Source organism: Brachypodium distachyon, chromosome 4 (genome assembly GCF_000005505.3).
Source record: "Brachypodium distachyon strain Bd21 chromosome 4, Brachypodium_distachyon_v3.0, whole genome shotgun sequence".
NCBI lineage: Eukaryota > Viridiplantae > Streptophyta > Magnoliopsida > Poales > Poaceae > Brachypodium > Brachypodium distachyon.
The window spans coordinates 31,908,245-31,930,551 of NC_016134.3; the positions used below are offsets into that span (position 1 = coordinate 31,908,245).

Consider the following 22,307-nt stretch of genomic DNA (forward strand, 5'->3'; position numbering starts at 1 on the left):
CATACCCCGAAATCAAAGAAGAAATTTGACCTGTCTACCATAAATAATTCCAAAGCACTTCGCCGTAACAAGTATCTGCAACAAGTCATCAAAATCACCAATTGAGTGGATGAAAAATAAAAACTAAACTATATGGTGCGTTGATTCACAGATGCTACATTGAGTTATTCACTCTAACAGCACAGAATATACATATTTTGTTAGAACAAAATAGGAAATATGCATAGTAGGAGTATATCAAAAATCAGCTTCTAACACTGGAACCAGATCAGAAAATATAATTTACCTCCTGCTATATATCTGATGTAGAGAAGAGACCAACCAACTCCTGTCTTTATCTTGCTGGTAATATTGGCCACTATACAATGTACCACAAGATAAAATTGGTGACTATATGCTAATGCCACGCTGAAATCAATATACCTTAATAAGTTGATGAACAACCATCTGCTAATTGCATCTGACTATCTATGCTAATTCTATTTTTTTTTACTTTGTTGTACCTATGCTTTAACCATCCGTTGATTCCATCCTTTTTTTGTGCTTGCAGAACATGGATCAAGATTTTGAAAACCGGCCTTTAAAGAAAGCAAAAACTTGTGAATCAAGTGTTTTGGATGATCCATTAACATCACCTTCCATCTCCGCATCATCTATGATTTCAGATCTTCAGATAAATAGTGATCCATTGGGATCACCTCCATCAACAACCAATTCGACATCATCTACACTTTTTGTAATCATGAACGAAGAAAAAGCTTCAGCAGATGATGATAATCAAACTGTACCTCCATCAGCAACAAATTCGACACCATCTACAGTTTCTGAATTTATGAACGAAGAAAAGACTTCAGAAGATGATGATAATCAAACTATTTCAGCAAATGATAATAATCAACTAGACGAACATGAAGAAATCACAGATGATCTGACATATGACTATCTACCACAAGGTATTATTTTTACTTTTGTACCTACGCTTTGCATTATAACTACAACCAATTCGACATCATCTACTGTCGCACCCGTGGCACCCGGGGTACCACCGCTGCGCGACGTGTGGGCCCCTCTCCCGGGTCCCCGGGAAGGTCTCATCCCGGGGAGCGTCTATGAGCTCCCCGCCAGCTACCAGCCCGAAAGGGGTTAGCGGGGCTTCGGGGAATATTCCCGCTTGGGCACCTCTCGGGAAGCTGCTTCCCGGGAGGAGGTTCCCGGGTGCGCTGGGCCCGGGCGCTTCCCGGGGTCGACTTGCGGGGATTGGAGGTTCCCGGGCGCGTGCCCCTGCCTCGTGCGTGGGGCCCGGTGGACAGCGCCGCGCAGGCGCGTGGCGAGCGCGGGACGCACGGTCCCACCAAGGCAAGGAGTAAGGCGCGCGGCTCAGTAAACGAGCCGACCGACGGGTAGTTACCCGTCCAATCCAAGGAACAGTGGTTGTCTAATCCTACCCTAGGGTCTTAGGCTCCTAGCAGCGGAGGTGGCACCCATGCACGCCACCAGCTCACCGGGGAGAGTTGCATGCCTCCCCGTTGGACACTTGTAGCTCATGCACCGTGGCACATGTGGCATCCCCTTGTGTATAAAAGGAGGACCCATGCCAACGGTCAAGGGGGTTAGACAGTTGGCAGGTTAGTCAGTTGGTCGGTTAGCTAGTTGGACAGTCATTCAGTTCCACAAGTTCCCTTGGCTGGCTCGTTAGATCGGGGGTCAGTTGGTTCCAGTAGACAGCCAGCAGAGAGCAGTAAGGAGCACTTAGACATTGAGAGGAAGCCCGGGAACTTGGCCCGACAAACTTGTAAATGCTTGATCCGCAATCAATATCAGTTCAGACAGGCAGGACGTAGGGTTTTACACCTTCGGGTGGCCCAAACCTGGGTAAAAAACGTGTGTGCACTTGCTCTTGTATCAGCGCGCACCCTTAGCACTTGGTCTCACCGGCCCCGTAGGGCCTCATCGGCCGTGCCGGCGATCACCGGGTCTCCGTCCCAGACGCCCCTACCGAACCTAAAAAGAGGGACAATCGACCAAGGGGACCGGCTGCCCCCAGTGCCGGGGGCAGTTGAGCGAGCACACACGGCGTCGCCTAGGCCAACCAACGGGTTGAGTCGCGGCTCGAGGACACCCCGCGGCAGCGGCATCAGGAGCATACTACGTCACGGGCAACCCCCGGCGGTTCGCACCCTGCACACCCAGAGGCGTCCGGGGCCAGGGCGGGAAGCAGCCGTTAAGGGAACCGGCTGCCCCCCGTGCGAACCCCGGCTGAAGCCATCGTCGCCGCGTGCGTCATGGTGCGGTACGAGCCGCAGCAGGGCACGCCGGCGCATGAGACGTGGGGCGAGGAGTTGGAAGCGCTTCTCGCCCTGGCCGCCCAGCAGCCGCAAGGCGAGGGCACCCCGGTAGGCTCCGGCCACGGGCGGAACCCAGAGCGCGAAGACGCGCCGCCCGCCTCGCGACAGGGGGAGAACCCTCCCCCTCCTCAGCAAGGCCAAGGGGACGGGGGCCCGGAGAAGTCCTCGAACTCATCACCCACCGTTCCAGGGGGCGATGCGCGTGGCATCTTGAATGCCCGCCAGCAGGAGGATCTGCGCCCGTGCTTGGAGCGCCGGCGCAGGCGCGAGGTGGAGCACCAGCGCCCACAGGAGCAAGAAGACGCTCCCGTGGGCCCCGAGGACGGCTGCACCGCGTTCACGCGCGAGCTGCGACGGGTGACGTGGCCCCGTAAGTTCCGAGCGCCTGCGCTCGGTACGTACGATGGGACCGCTAACCCCAAAGATTTTCTCTTGACCTATACGTTGGGCATGCATGCCATCGGCGCCGACGACAAGGTCAGGGCGAACTGGTTCCCGATGGTCCTGAAAGGATCAACGCGAACCTGGTTGCTCAACCTGCCCGCCGGGTCCGTCGCCACTTGGGCAGACCTGCGCGAGCAGTTCGTGAGCGCGTTCCAGGGCGGCTATAAGCGCCCGGGAACCATGGCGGAGCTGCACACTATCGTGCAAAAACCGGGAGAGACATTGTGGGCCTTCGTCAACCGCTTCTCCAATCTCTCCTATTCCATCCCGGAGGCGGAGGCGGCCGCCATCATCAACACCTTCGCCATCAACATCCGCGATCCCAAGATGCGTGAGAAGCTGAGCACGCATCGGATCCGGACGACGCAGGACTTGTACGCCTTGGCGCACAAGTGCGCCATGGCCGAGGAAGGGCGCCTAGCGCCCGAGCTGGCGGCCCAGGCTGCCGCGAGCCCTGGCGAGGGCTCGCAGAAGAAGGGTTCCCGCAAGCGCAACGGGAAGCAAGTCCTCGCTGCGGACTCGGGGGCTCCTGCCGCGAGGCTCGCGAAGAAGGCCTCGCCGGGTGGAGAGTCTGGCGGGAAGCAGGGTAACGCGCCCCATTGCCCCATCCACAGCAACTCCACCCACGACGCGCAGAGTTGCCGCGTTCTGTAGGGGATCAAGCGGCGGCGGGAGCAGCGCCACGAGGAGCGCCGTGCCGCCGGCGCCTGCTTCAATTGTGGCGACATCGAACATCTCTCCCGACATTGCCCGAATGACCCCAGAGCGGGTCCGAGGCCGGCCGGCGGTGGTGCCGGCAGGGGTGAACCCCAAGGGGGGCACGGCCAACCCCTCGCTGCGCGGGATCGCCCTCCTCAGGGGCACGACAGGGCGCGCGCCGAGGAGCAGCGCGAGTCCGACTATACCGGTGGCGATGAACCGGGCTTCCAGGAGCCTCGTGGCGTCGCCTGCATCCATGGGGGAGCTTACGCTCTCCCATCCCACGCCGCGGTGAAGCGCCTCACCCGCGACGTGTGCGCGCTGTTGCCGGACGCGGAGCCGCAACAGCCGCTGAGGTGGTCGCACGTGCTGATCACCTTCAGCGCCGACGATCACCCAGCGCGACAGTTGGGTTCCGGGGTAATACCCTTCGTCGTCTCATCGATCATTAGCAATATGACGGTGATCAAGGTGCTAGTGGACAACGGAGCGGGGCTTAACCTCCTGTCCGCCAGGCTGGTGGAAAAGATCCAGCTGCCGATGGAGCAGCTGAGGCCCACCGAACTGTTCTGGGGGGTGAACCCCGGGATCGTGCGCCCGCTGGGACGCATCACGCTACCGGTCACCTTCGGATCCCGGGAAGCGTTCAGGACCGAGCACATAGTGTTCGACGTGGCGCATACCCCGTTGCCCTACAACGGGATCCTTGGTCGGCCGGCGCTGATCAAGTTTATGGCGGCTACGCATGGCGCCTATGGCGTGATGAAAATGCCGTCCGTCTATGGAGTCCTCTCCATCAGGTGCGATCTCAAAGACGCAGCTTGGTGCGTTGGCGAGGTCGTCCGGGCCGCTGCTGCAGCTGACGACGGCGACGAGGGTGTTGTCGAGGACGACGCCTTGCCGGGTGATGCCCCGGCAACGAAGAAGGCCTGCACCACCCCGCAAGGGCTTGCCGTGGGAGGCGCAGGGTCAAGCTCGCGCCCCGGCAAGGGGCAGGGGCTCCGGGAGGAGGCCGCCAAAGTGAAGAAGCTGCCCCTCCAAACCGGCTACAAGGAGCGCACCGTTACCGTCGGTGCGAACCTGACCGCCGAATAGGAAAACGCCCCCGTCGCCTTCCTCCGGGATAACGCCGACGTGTTCGCCTGGAACCGTCGGACCTTCCCGGAGTCCCCAGGGAGGTGATTGAGCATCGGCTCGCAGTGCGCCCGGATGCGCACCCCGTCAAGCAGAAGATCCGGCGGCAAGCACAAGAGCGGAAAGATTTCATCAAGTAAGAGGTGGGCAAGCTCACGGCTGCCGGGGCAATTAGGGAAGTTTTGTACCCCACTTGGCTGGCTAACCCTATAGTAGTGCCCAAAGCAGGGAATAAGCTTCGCGTGTGCGTAGATTTTACCGATCTTAATCGTGCATGCCCCAAGGATCCCTTCCCTGTACCCCGTATCGACCAGATAGTTGATTCTACCGCTGGTTGTGACTTGCTGAGTTTTCTGGATGCTTTCTACGGCTACCATCAAATCAAGATGGCGGTCGAGGATGGGGAAAAGACAGCATTTATCACCCCGGTTGGGTGCTATTGCTATACATGCATGCCTTTCGGGTTGAAGAACGCGGGCTCCACATTCCAGCGCGCCCTGCGCGAATGTTTGGGGCCCCAGCTAGGCCGCAACACGGAGGCCTACATGGACGACATCATCATCAAATCGAAGCGTAGGGACTCGCTGGTTGATGACCTGCGGGAGACGTTTGACAACCTCCGCAGGATCAAGCTCAAGCTGAACCCTGATAAGTGCACCTTCGGTGTCAACTCCGGGCAGCTTTTAGGTTTCTTGGTTTCACACCGGGGGATACAGGCCAATCCGACCAAGATAGAAGCCATCGAGAAGATGGAGGCCCCCCGCAAGGTGAAAGATGTCCAGCGCCTCAACGGCTGTGTTGCCGCGCTGGGACGTTTCATCTCCAGGCTGGGCGAGCATGCCTTGCCTTTCTTCCGGGTAATGAAGAAGAAGGGTCCAGTCGACTGGACTCCCGAGGCCGAGGCGGCGCTCCAGGAACTCAAGCCGTACCTGAGGTCACTGCCCATCCTCGTCGCCCCCAAGCTGCGCGAGCCGCTGCTACTCTACTTAGCAGCGACTGACCAGGTGATCAGCTCGGTGCTGATGGCCGAGAGGGGGGAAGACGTCCCGGGGAATGGGGTTGCGGGGCAGGGGGCTGAACGGCCTCCGGCAACTACCTCAGACCCGGGGACCGCCCCCGAGCCGGCAACCTCGGCGCCGCGGAAGCGGTTGGTGCAGCGCCCGGTGTACTTTGTTAGTACGGTGCTGCGCGATGCGCGAACGAGGTACCCGCAAGTACAGAAGCTCCTTCTAGGGATTCTCCTTGCGTCCCGCAAGCTGCGTCACTACTTCCAGGCGCACCGCGTCACGGTGGTGTCCGGGTTCTGCCTCGAGCGAGCCCTCACCAACCGTGAAGCCACCGGGAGGGTGGCCGAATGGAGGATGGAGTTGTCGGAGTTTGACCTCCACTTCGCCAACTCCAAAAGCATCAAGAGCGCGGCCCTGGCGGACTTCGTCGTGGAGTGGACGTCCACGGGCATAGAAGAAAGCGAGCCGGAGACCAGCCTTCCCGGGAAGTTGGACGAGGGCCACTGGGTCCTATACTTCGACGGTGCGTTCAGTCTCCAGGGAGCGGGGGCCGGGGTCGTCATCGAGTCACCAACAGGGGACCAGTTGAGGTTCGCTGTTCAACTCGACTTCGCTAACTCCACCAACAACACGGCGGAGTACGAGGGCCTGCTTGCCGGGTTTCGGGCAGCGGTCGCCCTTGACATTAAGCACCTGGTTGTTCGCGGCGATTCCCAGCTTGTGATCAACCAGGTGAACAAGGACTACGATTGCCCTCAAATGGCGCCGTACGTGGAGGAGGTCCCCAAGCTGGAACGAAAGTTCAAGGGTTTGCGCTTCGAGCACGTCAAGCAGAAGACAAGCTGGCCAAGATTGCAGCAGAGCGCCGGAAGCCTCCGGCGGGGGTGTTCTGCCAGAAGCAGGTGGCTCCTTCAGGCGCCCCCCAGCCGGCTGCCGGGGACGCCCCTCCGGCAACCGAAGGAACCCCTGCCGCAGCAGGGGTCCATGCCGCTGATATGGCGGCATGCGTTGGCAGGGAGGTTCCCCCCTGGGCGGGAGAAATTGCCCGCTATTTCAAAGGGGAGGCTCTTCCGGAAGATGACGTCGCCGCGGAGCGTGTAGCGCGGCAAGCCAAGATGTACATTGTGGTAGATGGTAACATCTACCGCAGGCGTGCGAATGGTGTCAAACTCATCTGCGTGCTGCAAGAAGAAGGGTACGCACTGTTGGAGGACATACATCGAGGCACATGTTCACACCATGTGGCCTCTCGGGCTCTAGCCGGCAAGGCGTTCCGGCATGGCTTCTACTGGCCCACGGCCCTAGCCGACGCAGAGCGACTGGTGAGAACGTGCGAGGCCTGCCAGTTCCACTCGAAGAAGAGCAACCAACCAGCGCAGGCCCTGCATGTCATCTCGTCCTCATGGCCGTTCGTGGTCTAGGGACAGGACATCGTCGGCAAGATACCAAGGGCGGTTGGCGGTTACGAATATTTGTTCGTAGCCATCTACAAGTTCTCCAAATGGGTGGAGGTGGAACCAGTGCGGAAGGTGACCGCCCAGGCGGCCATCAAGTTCTTCAAGGGCATTGTGTGCCGGTTTGGTGTTCCTAACAGCATCATCACCGATAATGGCACGCAATTCACGAGCGTACTGCGAAGACATGGGCACTAAGCTGCGCTTCGCGTCCGTCGCTCACCCAAAGAGCAACGGACAGGCGGAGCGAGCCAACGCCGAGGTTCTGCGGGGGCTCAAGACGAGAACCTTTGACAAGCTCAAAGGCCACGGGAAGCACTGGATCGAAGAACTCCAGCCCGTGCTGTGGTCCATCCGGACCACACCTAGTCGGCCAACGGGCGAAACTCCTTTCACCCTTGTCTGCGGGGCAGAAGCGGTGCTGCCCTTCGAGCTCAAGTACGGATCTCCCCGAGTACGCGCGTACGGCGACACCAGCCAACACGAGCAAAGGGTCGATGATCTAAACTTCATCGAAGAGCTTCGATGCCGGGCTGCTGTGCGAGCCGCGCGCTACCAGCAGGGACTCCGTCGTTATCACGACAGACGAGTCCGTCCCCGGGGGCTCGAGAACGGAGACCTTGTCCTGCGCCGGATACAAGGAACGAAGGCCGGGAACAAGTTGACTCCGAAATGGGAGTGCCCCTTCCGGATAGTGCAGGTGACCAGGCCGGGGGCTGTCCGCCTGGAAACCGAAGACGGCTTGCCGGTGCCCAATAGTTGGAATATTGAGCACTTGCGCAAGTTCTACCCGTGAAGCGGCGAAGCCCGACCCTCAGGTGATGCCTCCGATGCATACCTCTCGAACTAGTGTAACCGGGTAGCCCCCGTGTGTAAACCGCTAGTTAATCGTGAATAAAGATAAGTGTTTCGCCCCTGAGCTTTGGATTCGCCTTGTTTATTCGCGTGTTTTTTTCTTCTGTTTCCTGCTTTAAGTGCACAAAGGTGTCTTTCCATACTTGGTTGTGAGCAGGGGGCTGTTGTGGCCTCGAACGAAAACTCGTTGCCGGATCGTTCCGGCACGGGTCATGCCGTTGGCGGGCTTCCCGCAACGTGCCTCACTAGGCGTGCAGTTGCTCGACATCGGTGAGCCCTGCTAGCCGCAACGCCTTGATCTTCTCCACGATGGGGAGGAGGTCGGCGTCGCGGTGGTACCTATCCTGCCAGCCGTTCTGGGGTACCGGCAACTCCGTCGGCGGCTGGATGAACTCCTGGGGGTCCTCCACCTAGACCCAGCACCAATCGGCTCGCCACTCTTTTTCAATCTTCTTCCCCGACCGGACGATGAACTCGGACTTCATCTAGTCGTGGGCGCGGAAGATCACCCCTGACGACATCGCCTTCGTGTTGTCGATGTGCGGGTATAAGTAATGGCGGAAGAGCCCCACCGACAGCATCACCCCCACGAAGGCCTCGCAGAGGAACTGGAAGGTGGCGAGGAGGAAGAGCGAGGTGGGGTGGAGCTGCGCCACCCGCAACTGATAAGATTCCATCAGTGCGTGGAGGAACAGAGAGAAGGGCGACACCATGCCGCAGAGGAGGAAATGCGCGAACACCCAGAAATCGTTGTCCTGGTGCTCGACGCCCGCCGAGAAGATCTGCGTCTCCCCGTGCTCATTGAAGCTTGAGACGACGGCGTGCCGGAGCTTCCCCAGCGCCTCGCCGTTATAGCCGGGGCAGAAGAAGGCGACTGTGGCGCGCATTTCCCGCCTCTTCTGGTCCCTGGCGGCAGCCGCTTTGATGGCCGCCTCGGTCTTGCTGGTCGCGGGCCTCTTCGAAGTTTGGACCTCCTTCCCCTTCCTGGTGGTGGGGGGCGCCATGGAAAGCGAGGGCGGAAGCTGACAGAAGCGCAGGGATACGAGATGCGGGAGAGGATGGAGGCGAAAGGGCAAAGTGTTGTTCCCCTGTTGGCAACAGTGGAGGCTTTATGACACCCGGCCGTTTGGTAACGGCCGGTTCCGTACCCTACGGGTGCGCGGGGATAACTCCTAATCACTGGGAGTAATGCGCGGAGTGGCCTTAACTACCCTATTTAGGGAGGAGTTAGGGTGGAGATCGCGCGTCCACTGCTCCGCTTGTAACGGCGCCGTACACGGGGCAGCGAAGGGACACGGGCCCGCAACTAATCGGGGCCCACACGTCGGTTAAGGGCGTAGCCCGGCAACCGGCCAGGGGGAGACCCTTCCGGGAACGGGTGATGCCGGCCCACGCCCGGGGGCTACTGTCGCACCAGTGGCACCCGGGGTAGCACCGTTGCACGACGCGTGGGCCCCTCTCCCAGGTCCTCGGGAAGGTCTCATCCCGGGGAGCGTCTATGAGCTCCCCGGCAAGCTACCAGCCCGAAAGGGGCTAGCGGGGCTTCGGGGAATATTCCCACTTGGGCACCTCCCGGGAAGCTGTTTCCCGGGAGGAGGTTCCCGGGTGCGCTGGGCCCGGGCGCTTCCCGGGGTCGACTTGCGGGGACTGGAGGTTCTCGGGCGCGTGGGGCCCGGTGGACAGCGCCGCGCGGGCGCGTGGCGAGCGCGGGACACACGGTCCCACCAAGGCAAGGAGTAAGGCGCGCGGCTCAGTAAACGAGCCGACCGACGGGTAGTTACCCGTCCGATCCAAGGAACAGTGGTTGTCTAATCCTACCCTAGGGTCTTAGGCTCCTAGCAGCGGAGGTGGCACCCATGCACGCCACTAGCTCACCGGGGAGAGTTGCATGCCTCCCCATTGGACACTTGTAGCTCATGCATCCTGGCACATGTGGCATCCCCTTGTGTATAAAAGGAGAACCCATGCCAACGGTCAAGGGGGTTAGACGGTTGGCAGGTTAGTCAGTTGGTCGGTTAGCTAGTTGGACATCATTCAGTTCCACAAGTTCCCTTGGCTGGCTCGTTAGATCGGGGGTCAGTTGGTTCCAGTAGACAGCCAGCAGAGAGCAGTGGGGAGCACTTAGACATTGAGAGGAAGCCCGGGAACTTGGCCTGGCAAACTTGTAAATGTTTGATCCGCAGTCAATATCAGTTCAGACAGGCAGGACGTAGGCTTTTACACCTCCGGGTGGCCCGAACCTGGGTAAAAAACGTGTGTGCACTTGCTCTTGTATCAGCGCGCACCCTTAGCACTTGGTCTCACCGGCCCCGTAAGGCCTCATCGACCGTGCCGGCGATCACCGGGTCTCCGCCCCAGACGCCCCTACCGAACCTAAAAAGGGGGGCCTGGCCGCACGCCCCCGGTGTCGGAGCACCGAGCGACGACATCTACAGTTTCTGAAATTATGAACGAAGAAAAGGCTTCAGAAGATGATGATAAGCAAGCTGTTTCAGAACATAAAGAAATCATAGATGATGTGACATATGACTATCTACCACAAGGTAAAATTTTCTTTCTTATTATTCTTATTATTATTTTTACTTTTGTAACTATGCTTTTCATTGTAACTATCTGTTGATTCAAACTTTTTGTAGATTATGCATTGAGCGACTTAGATGAATGTGCTCATTTAATAATAAACGACTCTTCAGAAAAAGAAATATTGGTGAAGATAGATCAAGTATTTGTCAAACAATGTGAATTGGTATGCCTGCAAGATAGTACCAAATGGCTCAACGATGCTGTAAGTACCTTTACTAACAATAAAAATGTTTATGATTGTTGTTAATATATTCATTAATATAATTTTAAAATGTTTATAGGTAATCAGCGCATACATATGTTGTATAAAGGAAGTACATGTGCAAAATAAGAATAACCCTATAGTGTATTTTGAGAATCCATGTTTCACCAGACTGTTAAAACGAGATGGAGAAATTGGAATACATGGAGCTACCTTTCTGACAGATATTGTCGAAAAGTATCTCCAGCATGACATGGTAATATCCATATCCATAATTGACAAGTTTTCTAAATTACTTCAATTACTTCATTATTATATATTTATTGTAGATTAATCTTCCAATAAACATCGAGCGCTCACATTGGTATTTAGCTTGTGTAAATGTTAAAAAGTCCGAGATACAAGTACTCGACTCATTGTGTTGGGAGCACAACCGAATTGACCTCACTAAAACGGTTAGTTGCTTATAGCTCTTGTATGTTACACTGATCTTAAGCTTATGTGTATTACTTTTTTTTAGTAACATTTATAATTTTACAGCTGCAGGGACTACAATATCATTTGGACATTCTTAAAACTCAAAAAAACTTATGTAATCATAATTGGAAAGACCTCGATGTTACTAATTGGGCGATTATGGAACAACTCCATAATCCAATTCAGGAAGACATGTATACATATATAACACATATATGTTTTATAGTAGCCATATAATAAATGTTGGTTTTCATATCAAGTATGATTTTTTTTGTTCGAATCATGCAGTTCATCTTGTGGTCTATTTATGCTTAAATTCATGGAATATTGGAACGGACATGCACTATCCCAATACATCACATAGGTAACTAAATAATTCTTCTACTTGATAATATAGTGGGTGCCCTTTTAATTGTTGATAGATGCTAATAGTTGCCTATACTTCGCAGAAAATTATTACTGATTTTAGATATAAGTTAGCTGCATACTAATATGTTGGAAAACAAACACGGCACAAGCGAGTGCAATGATTGAAAGTGATTACAGTGAGGAAGATCCGAACGATGTTATGATGTTGGAAAGCCTGGACTCATTATCTTCTGTGGAAAAAAATACCGATCACTCATATCTGTTCTTTCTAACATGAGTGTACATGAGTTACAAGGTGGACTTTGTAGGTACATCAAATCAATCAAGTGTGCAGAAACTTTAGAGTAAGCCATTAATTGCATATGATTTTATTTTAATAATTGAATATAAATGACAATATACATTATCTTCTTTTCTTTGGGACAATGATTTGCAGGAAAGTCTGGGTACAAAGCTCTAAACCATATCCCATTAGCTTAACTCTCAAAAAGCTGCAAGGAATGCTAAATGAAGAGTTGCCAATGGACTGTGAGTGCTTCAATTTGGTCGTACGAAAGGTTATGTTTGACGATATCCAAGCAGTTAAAAAAAGAAAAGGAATGATATCGAAACATTATCTTGACATGCAATTTTGGGTATTTTCTTACATTAATAACTATATTTTTTATGGCTATAATCCATACTAAATCTTTACTTATATGTTACATATCCTAGATGCTTACTGATTTTGGAAGACATCCCAAATTCCGGAAAAAGTTAGATGTGGAAAAACTAGCATATTTCGTCCGTAGCTGGCCTGGTATCAAATATAATGTTTCATTCTGCAAAACGGTAAGGCAATACCGTTCCTACATATGGTTTTAAAATACAGCTAATGTCAATCTTATTTCAGATTCATATTCCAATAAAATCCAGCCGTGAATTCCTTCTATTCATACTAGACAAGGATACAAGAACTGTCTACATTTTGGACCCTACTCCTATTGATCCCATTTATCAACGCAACCCACATGCAAAATATGTGTACAGACTTTTATGGATTGCTGAACATTTGCCGAAAGCCATGTCAGTGACATTCCCTGGGTCTACATGGAATGAAAATATTTTACTATGGCATCAAGAAATAATAAATAATATTCCAATTCAGAACAGGTAACATGTTTAATGAATAGAAATATGCACGACATTTATATTTTTTACACTGATTATTAATATATATGGTAGGGAATTGTCCGGATATCTTGTTACCCACTTCATGTCCACATGGGATGACGAAAAAGTGAATTTGCCATTTTTAAAGGTCAAAAATATCATAAGCATTTAAATCATTATCTTTTTTACACATGACATGCTGATCTTATTTGTTTACAATGTATAGGATGGATATGAACTCAGAAAACAAATTTTGGGAAAGCTACTAACATTCAAGGAAAATGAATGTGAGGACAACATGCCCATCGGTGTACTTGATTTCATCAATTGTATCAGGAAAATCAAACCAAATATAAATGTGAAGAACTGAGGATCAAGACGCAATAAAGAAGCCGAATCTCCAACTCTATTTCCAGTTGGTGCTTCACAACTGCCGCCACGCTTTTAGAGGATGTCAAAGACTCAAAATGTTTAGTTTGAATTGCTTTCAGGACTACATATGAGTAACCAACTGTGATGTTTTAGTTTTTGTCCAAAACCTGGTAATTGAGTTGGAGTGAGTTATTGTGCTGTGTATGTTCTTCTATAATTATATCATATATAGTTCCCACTGAGAATGTATTTCCTATTTGAGATGCTTGATGATCAACAGTCAACAAGGCTGCCAATAAGACCCATAGCCCCGTGCAAAGAAGATAAATGTTCTGACTTATCTGTGTTGATTTATGCCCAGCTAGGTCAGCAGCAGGCTCAAAGTTTAAGTATCCAGCGCCGATTGTACCAATCGTTGACAATCTTCTTCTTGCTTCAAACTCATAATCTCCAATGAGCCCTGTGGCAATATTGGCTTGGTGGTGCACTTGAATCTACAATGATAAAGTGAGAAAAGAGTACAGAATGGTAACAGTTATTTATCCTAAGTATATAGAGAAGAAAAATAAGTAAAGGATGATTAGCAGCACGAACCTCCAAGTGATCATGGCCGTCTTCTTCTTCATCATCGAAAGCAGTAAGCAAAGCTGCTGAAGTCAGAAACACAGGAAGATAAAAAAAAAAGGAATTGTATCAATAACTTATATATACAAAAAATAGGAAAAAGGGCTCAAATAGAAAAATAGAATCAGACTCAAGTTCCGAAGTAATTACAGCAGATGAGATCGATCGATTCCTCTAACAGTTCGGTCGATAAAAGGCATGGACCCTTTTTCCTGGCCCAAACCAAAACCAAATTGGGCCTCGAAGCGGACTCGAACACAGGCTCACAAACCAAAACCAAATCGGGCCTCGAAGCGGACTCGAACACAGGCTCTATGTACCCAAGACACACACGATTCCTTTTGAAAAAATTATATTAGCACCCACCCCAGGAAGAGATCGATCAGGCAGGAAGAGATCGATCAGGCTTTCCTTCCCTCGCCCCACACTCGGCTCGCCCACCCCAGGAAGAGATCACGTGAAATTCCCCTCTTTCGGTAACTCAAAGATAAAAGATGAATAGAAAGCAGAACTCACTTTGCTGTAATGAACTTGATTATGTGGTCGTGTTAATGCTATTTACCAATTCAAAACTGTTTTTGTTCTTTTGTTTCACACATTGCTGTTTTTTTATTGCATCTATGGACTGGTTTGTAACTCAAATTGAGATAGTCTATTTGTCATCTTCTCCTGCCTAATCTTTGTGTCTATTTGTGTTCTTTTGGAAATTGTTTGACATGTGTTGGAATGTAGGTAGTTGTAAACTTGTAATTCCTTGTGAAGTTCAAGTTAATGTATTTCACCTATTAGATCTTATAGGCATTTACATTTTGACGCCCCAGCCAAAAAGCGTGCAAGGGATACGGGACGATATGGAAATATGACTACCGTGCAAAAGCAAACAAAGAAATCTCAATGCGAGGGTCGACGCAGCGCTCTAAACCCAGAATCCATAGCATTGGAGAACCCCTTCTATATCCCAGAGGTTGTTCATGCGCATCACGCCTCCATACCCGCGTGTGATTGGTCCATTCCTGAGGTCACCGGTACCCCTGTTTTTGTCCAAACTGCTTCGGAACAGATGGAGAATGAGGAGACCTCGAGCATGGATGTCAATAACATGTCACGGAGAAAACATGTAACGCCTAGAGAAAGTCAGAAATTAATGTGTCGCAGAAACGAAGAATTTTATGCAAGTAGTAAGAAGAAAGCAACTTAAGCTGATGGTAATTTACCTGCATCATTGTCCTGCTCTGATATGAGACATCTCTAATGCTCATACTTCCATGTTTTGCTCACAGATATTGCCTTTCCAACACCCGAGGAGCAAGTACATCCAACGTGCCCACATGCCAATCCTGATGGTAATTTAGTTGCTCATAATTTTCATTCTGAAACCCTTTTCAAGCGTGGGCCTCACAAGTTAATTGTACAACAGCAGATCATGAGTACAAATGTTTCCTGTACTCATGTTCTTATATAATAAAAAAAATCCATGTTTTCCTCACAGATGTCAGCTCTCCAACTCCCGACTGCCAAGTACATCCAACGTGCCCACAAGGCAATACTGACGGTAATTTACTTTTTAATATTCCTTCATAAACCACTTTCAGACTTGACCTCATGAATAATTGTATGACAGGGGATGATGAGGGTGTCATATTAGAGGAAGACTCTGATGACGACGAAGACTACATGTTCGCTGGACGTTCCAAATCATCGTGAGTATATATGATGCATGTTTCATGAACTAACCATTTTAGAGGAGGAGACCAATGAGGACGTCATAATGGATGAGCCAAGCGATGGCTATGCTACGACTTCAGACACACCAGATCCCTATGACATGGTGTACAGCAATATGCCTCTAGAAACGCACATGCTAAAGGATGTGACAGATTGCATACACTGCCACGCAAAGAGGTTCGAGTTTGAGTCGCCTGGGTTCTGCTGCCGTGGTGGCAAGACAAAACTAGCCAACCAAGATACACCACCTGATCTCATGAGACTATGGACGAGTGCAGACCCTGATGCAAGACATTTTCGTGACAACATCAGATTTTTCAATGGCCATTTCTCATTCACCTCGCTGTACTGCAACCTTGATAGTGATACCACAAACACATCAAGAAATCCTATCTACACTTTTCATGCCCATGGACAAATGTACCACAACGCGTGGTCTTTTGGCGCACAAGATGGTGTCGAGCGCAAACACCTAGAGCTCTACTTCTATGATGATGACCCCAGTTTAGAGCATAGGTATCACAGTTGCCGGAAAGAGCATGCCGAGAAAGATAAAGAAGTAATCAAACAGCTGGTCGACATACTTCGCGGCAATCCGTATGTGGAAAACCTCAGGTCAATGGGGCAGGTCGAGGATGTTGACGACTACCGCATAACTTTGAACCTCGATCCACGGATGGATTAGAGAACATATAATGCACCGCTCACTTCTGAGGTAGCTGCTGTGTGGGTGGAGGGGAGCGATCGCCAAAGACAGTTCGACCATAGCGTCATTCTGCAAGGGAATAACAGAGATGTATATGGCATCCGATCCTACCATGGCTGCTACGACGCGTTGTCGTATCCTCTATTCTTCCCCAAAGGCAAACTTGGGTGGCACAGTGATATACCTAAATACGGTGTCAATTATGCAGACGTCATGGCAGCTCGTGCAGCTCGTATCGCTCGTCGTGGCAAAGATAATGAAGATTATGAAGGTTTGTTTCTAAATTTACTTGTCACCAGCACATTAAACACTTCCCACCGTGCTATCGATTTTATGACACTATTAATTTTGAACAATCCATGCAGCTTCTGGAGGCAGGCTATGTGTTTCCGTACGGGATTACTACTGCTACAAGTTCCAGATCCGTCCAGGAATATTCAACCCAATCCTGCATGGCAAGCGTCTTTTCCAACAGTTCACGGTAGACACGTACATAAAGATCGAAAGCTCCCATTTGGACTATATATCGGGTAATTAGGATAACATAAGGGCAGATTTGTACCAAGGCTTGGTGGATAGCTTGAATGCTGGTGAGGGCAGGGCAGATGTTGTTGGAAAGCGGACAGTATTGTGCTCATCGTTTATCGGAGGTCCACGAGACAAGAGACGTCGCTACATGGATGCCATGACTTTGGTACGCAAGTACGGAAAGCCAAACGTATTTCTCACGATGACCTGCAACCCAAACTGGGATGAGATCAAGCGCGCACTGTACCCTAGCCAAACACCTCAGGATCGCCCAGATCTTGTTGTGCGTGTATTCAGGGCGAAGCTAGAGGAACTCAAAGAAAAATTGTTCCAAAAGGACATCCTAGGCAAAGTAAAAGCATATGTGTATGTGGTGGAATTCTAGAAGAGGGGACTGCCCCATGCCCACTTCCTGCTCATCATGGAAGGGAAGTACAAGCTAACATGCCACGAGCAGTATGACCGCCTTATAACAGCTGAGCTCCCAGACAGCAGGAAGTACCTAGAACTATACAAGATGGTCGTGAAGCACATGATGCATGGCCCATGTGGTGTTTTGAACCGTGATTGCCCGTGCACGAAGGGTCGTGATGCTTGCAAGAATCATTACCCACGGCCATTCAACCCGGCTACAATACAGGGCAAAGACTCCTACCCGCAATACAGAAGACGTGAAGACGGTCAAAAAACGATGGTTCGAAAGGCATGTCTAGATAATAGGTGGGTCATCCCATACAACCCACACCTACTGCGTTACTTCAATTGTCACATAAACGTTGAAGCATGCGGAAGCATAAAGGCTGTTAAATACCTGTTCAAGTACATATACAAGGGCCATGACCGCGCGTCTGTCGCTATGAGCCAGGCTGACAAGACAGACAGAAACGGAGATATAGATGAGATCAAACAGTATAGGGATGTTAGGTGGGTGACGCCTCCAGAGGCCTTGTGGAGGACATACGGATTTGAATTGAGTAAAAACTCACCACCTGTGATGCAACTGCAGCTCCATCTACCAAACATGCATATGGTGTCGTTAAAAAAAACGAAGACCTACAACGGGTAGTCAACTGTAAAGGGGCTGAGAAGTCAATGCTTACGGAATACTTTGAGGCCAACAGATTACATGTCGAGGCCCGTTCTATACTGTACAGGGATTTCCCCGAGTGGTATACTTGGCAGAAAGCCAAGACAAAAAAAACAGAGCAGACAGACCAAAACAGTAAATACTGGCAGAGAAGGAAGAAAAAAACAGGAGGACAGGTTGGACGAATTGTGTCAGCGCATCCGGCCGAAGGGGAACGCTATTACCCGCGAGTTCTCCTAAACAACATCACTGGCGCAACGTCCTTCAATGACCTATAGACTGTCAATGGCGAGAAACTACCTACATTTCGAGAAGCCGCACAGAGAAGGGGATTAATCGAAGGAGACAACAGTTTAGATGATTCACTTACTGAATCTACGCAGTACGAAATGCCACCATCTCTACGAAGGCTGTTCGCAACAATATTGGTATTTTGTGAGCCAAGCGATGTTCGCGGACTCTGGGAGAAGCACGTCGACGCAATGTCCGAAGACTTTCGCCGTGATAACTCATCTAAGGTTTCAGCCGAGCAACAGGCTCTAATAGATATCAAGAATATGTTACAGTCAATGGGCAAGGACATAAAATCTTTCCCTCTTCCTGATATCATAGAGGGACATGACACTGCCAATGGTATCGCACGGGAGATCTTTGAGGAGTCCATCCTCCAGCCCAACGAGGAGGACACAAAACTATCAGAGTCACTTAATGCCGAGCAGAGGGCAGCATATGATGAAATTATGTCCACCGTTGGCGGAGACGACGGTGGCGTGTTCTTTGTGGACGGACCTGGAGGAACAAGGAAGACTTTTCTGTACAGGGCTTTGCTCACTACAATACGCAGCCATGATAAAATTGCAGTGGCGACAGCTACATCCGGTGTTGCAGCTTCCATAATGCCTGGTGGAAGAACTGCACATTCATGGTTCAAGATACCACCGAACATCGACGATGGCTGATTTTGTAGCTTCACCAAACAAAGCGGCACCGCCAAGCTCCTACAATCAGCCTCACTTATTATCTGGGACGAGGCTTCCATGACAAAGCGACAAGCAGTGGAGGCACTGGACAGCAGCATGCGTGATATAATGAGCAAACCAGGCCTGCCATTCGGTGGAAAGACAATTGTGTTTGGTGGAGATTTTAGGCAGGTACCGCCTCTTGTCCGTAAAGGGTCAAGGGCTCAGATAGTTGACGCATCACTACGCAGGAGTTACCTTTGGGATTGCATGCGACACCTGAAGCTGGTACACAACATGAGGGCACATAAAGACCCGTGGTTTGCGGAATACCTGTTGCGCATCGGCAATGGCACCGAGGAAACAAATAATGATGGTGACGTCCGCCTTCCAGACGAGATATGTGTACCATCCACTGGAGAGGACACTAACCTTGATGCACTGATAGACCATGTTTTCCCCAGTCTACATGCCAACATGTCCGATCAAAGCTACATCACATCGAGAGCAATCTTGTCGACACGAAATGACTGCATGGATAGGATTAACATGAAGATGATAGAACGATTCCAGGGAGATGAGATGGTGTATCACAGTTTCGATGAAGCTATTGACGACCCTCATAACTTATATCCATGCGACTTCTTGAACAGTTTGACACCTAACGGGCTGCCACCACATCTGTTGAAGTTGAAAATCAACTGCCCTGTTATTCTCCTCAGAAACATTGACCCTGCAAACGGCTTTTGCAATGGCACGAGGCTCGTAGTATGAGAATTTCAGCGGAATGTGATAGATGCAGAAATTGTTTTGGGGGACCATGCTGGAAAGAGGATTTTCTTGCCAAGGATCCCCCTCTGTCCGTCTGATGATGAGATGTTTCCTTTTCAGTTCAAGAGAAAGCAATTTCCTATCAGGCTCAGCTTCGCCATGACGGTCAACAAGGCACAGGGGCAGACTATTCCTAATGTCGAAATCTACTTGCCTGAGCCGGTTTTCTCTCATGGGCAGTTGTATGTCGCCCTATCCAGATCCACGGCCAAAAAGAACGTCAAAGTCCTTGCAGTCCAGCCAACGGACACTAAAAAGAAGGGCTCCAAGGGTACTGCTAAAACGTACACTCAGAACATCGTCTATAAAGAGGTCCTTACATCATAGAAGAACTATTTCAACAGACACATATTTATGAAATAGTTTATTTTGTGCACATCATCTATGATATATAACATGCTGTTATGTGGACCAAAAGAATTAGCACATCAAGTGTAGATTCATTTAAATTAATAGTAGACACATATTTATGATATAGATTTTTAACCTCGGAGATGAAAATGGTGTACTTGTCATCAATCCATTGCTGAGCTTGCAGGACCACGTGACCATCGCTTCACGGTCATCATAGACTGTGCATATGAAAACAGATGTGAGCTATGTGTTCCAGATACAACATGGACTGATTGCATGTCTATACAAATAAATTCTGAAGGAACGAATCGCGAAAGAAAAATGAAGGAGTGGTGCAGTTACAAATCTTACCGAAATAAGGGCAACGCCACAACGCCACTTGTTCAACGAACTCTTAACATTTGTCACACTAGCCATGTAACCATTCAGACCAGCAGCCAAAATGTGATAACACACATGTCCCAAAACCTGAAAACAACAACAAGCTATCAATGGAATCTGAAATTCTGAATATGGACTAGGCATAAACATTCTGGACTGGCCCAACATAGAATACTCAAACAAAGTGGCGGTTCAACAGAATAGAGATTTAGGCCGCTGTCTTAGTGGGACAACCATATGATTCAGAATTCAGATACTATGTCCATTAAACAGAGGGACAAGTCCAAAACCTATGCTTTCTGTTTCAGTTGGGCCATTTCAACAGCTACCTAGGTTTCATTGAAGAAATTCAGAATGAAGGTAATACAATGTTTCATGAACATCCACCATCTCATAGACCCCCCAAAAAATTACCTTTTTCAGATCTTGCCTGAACTGCATAGTCCTAAACAATCTCTGCCAGCTTGACCAAAATGGAAGAATATGCTCTTGCTTGGAGACCAATTCTACCGTAAGAACAATAAAAGTTCCACAAAACAAAATTGGACAATTAAATAATGAAAATCTGAGCAAAAAATGGAGCTTCTTGCAGGAAATTTTAGAAGATTCACAAGAATGAAGCACTCAAGGTTGTCATGTAAGAACTAGCAAATTTGTTTTAAGAGAATGTTGAGCCGGGTATGTAAGTTCAGCGATGCACAAACAAGGATTGATTTTACTTCCACACCTAGGTTGGGGGGTAGGTGAAGGTGGGGGTTCTATTTAGGAAGAATAAGGAAGAGGAATAGAATCTAATTCATGTGTTCATGCTAAAAGAAGAACGGATCCAATACAGAAAATTTGACAATGCAAAAAAAAATTGAACTTCTTGCAGGAAATTTTAGCACATTCACTGACCATCTCGCTCACAGGATGGGGCCGCCGGTGATGACGTCGTCGCTGAGGGAATCTAGCAGCCTCAGCAACACCGCCGTTGCTCCCAGCTCCCGGCCGCCGGAAGTGACATCGTAGGAACTGGAAGGAGCCATTTCCGCGCCCAACCCGAAGCCGACCCGCCGGCGCCCGGACCTCCCGCCGACGACCACCACGGTCCTCCCAGGCACCACGCACATACCCGCGTCCTTTCCCCTCTCTCGTGCGTGCTTCCGTACACCCGCCAGCGTCCGTTGAGCTTCAGCCCGCGCCGCCTCCCAACCTGCACCGCCCGCTCTCATGGCCCCAAAATCCGGCGTGACGCAGGCCACCGGCGACCTCCCACCGCACCCGGACCGCCTCCACCACCTCCACTGCGCCTCCTGACCACCCGCGCACCTCCCAGCCGTCGTTCTCCGCCCTCGCGCTGCCCAACCCCCGCAGGCGGTCACCGAGCTCGAGGAAGCCGCCGCCGACGTCGCGCACGCCGAATCATGAGATGGGGAGGCACCAGACCAGGGGATGGAGCGACACGCCGGTGTAGGGGATGGGAAACGGCGACAGATCTGGAGCCGACGAAGCGGAGAGAGCTCCCACGCAACCGGACATAGCCGGAGGGGATGCATGGTCGGGGGTGAGTGGAGTGACAGCGGGGATCGGAGACTGGACTTTTTTTGGGGGGGAATAGGAAGAGACCGGACTGGAGTACACGATGAGAGAGCGAGATAGATAGAATCATGAAAAAAAAGATTGGATGCGGTGTTAACATATTTTTAATATTTAATTTCTCGATGTATCAAATTTGTCAAAATATTGATGTATCTATGTTCAAAAAACATCTAGATACATGTAATATTTCAACAATTAATATGAATCAGAGGGAGTAAATATAAGCTAACGAATCAGAGATGCTGAATTTAAATCGTTCGTGTAAAATCTTAGAGCACAAAACATATAAAAATGTTGAGGAATCAACTTATCTTTAATAAAAATTTAGACGACTTATGGAGGGCCACAAATTTTATGGGAAGCTTGACAGACAACGGTGAAGAGAACGGTCCAAACCGTGAAAACAAGTTCAAAAAATTCTAAAAAAAATTACAAGTT

The 22,307-nt window shown here is 50.3% G+C and overlaps 1 long non-coding RNA gene across 1 annotated transcript; it reads right to left on the bottom strand.

The window, feature by feature from the left end:
* Positions 1-20,768, bottom strand: LOC106866766. The gene is made up of 6 exons (XR_001407652.2): positions 20,703-20,768; positions 20,259-20,375; positions 20,041-20,125; positions 636-815; positions 287-358; positions 1-75 (listed from the first exon to the last, which is right to left on the bottom strand). It is a non-coding gene; the product is annotated as an uncharacterized LOC106866766 (long non-coding RNA).
* Positions 20,769-22,307: the final 1,539 nt, after the last annotated feature.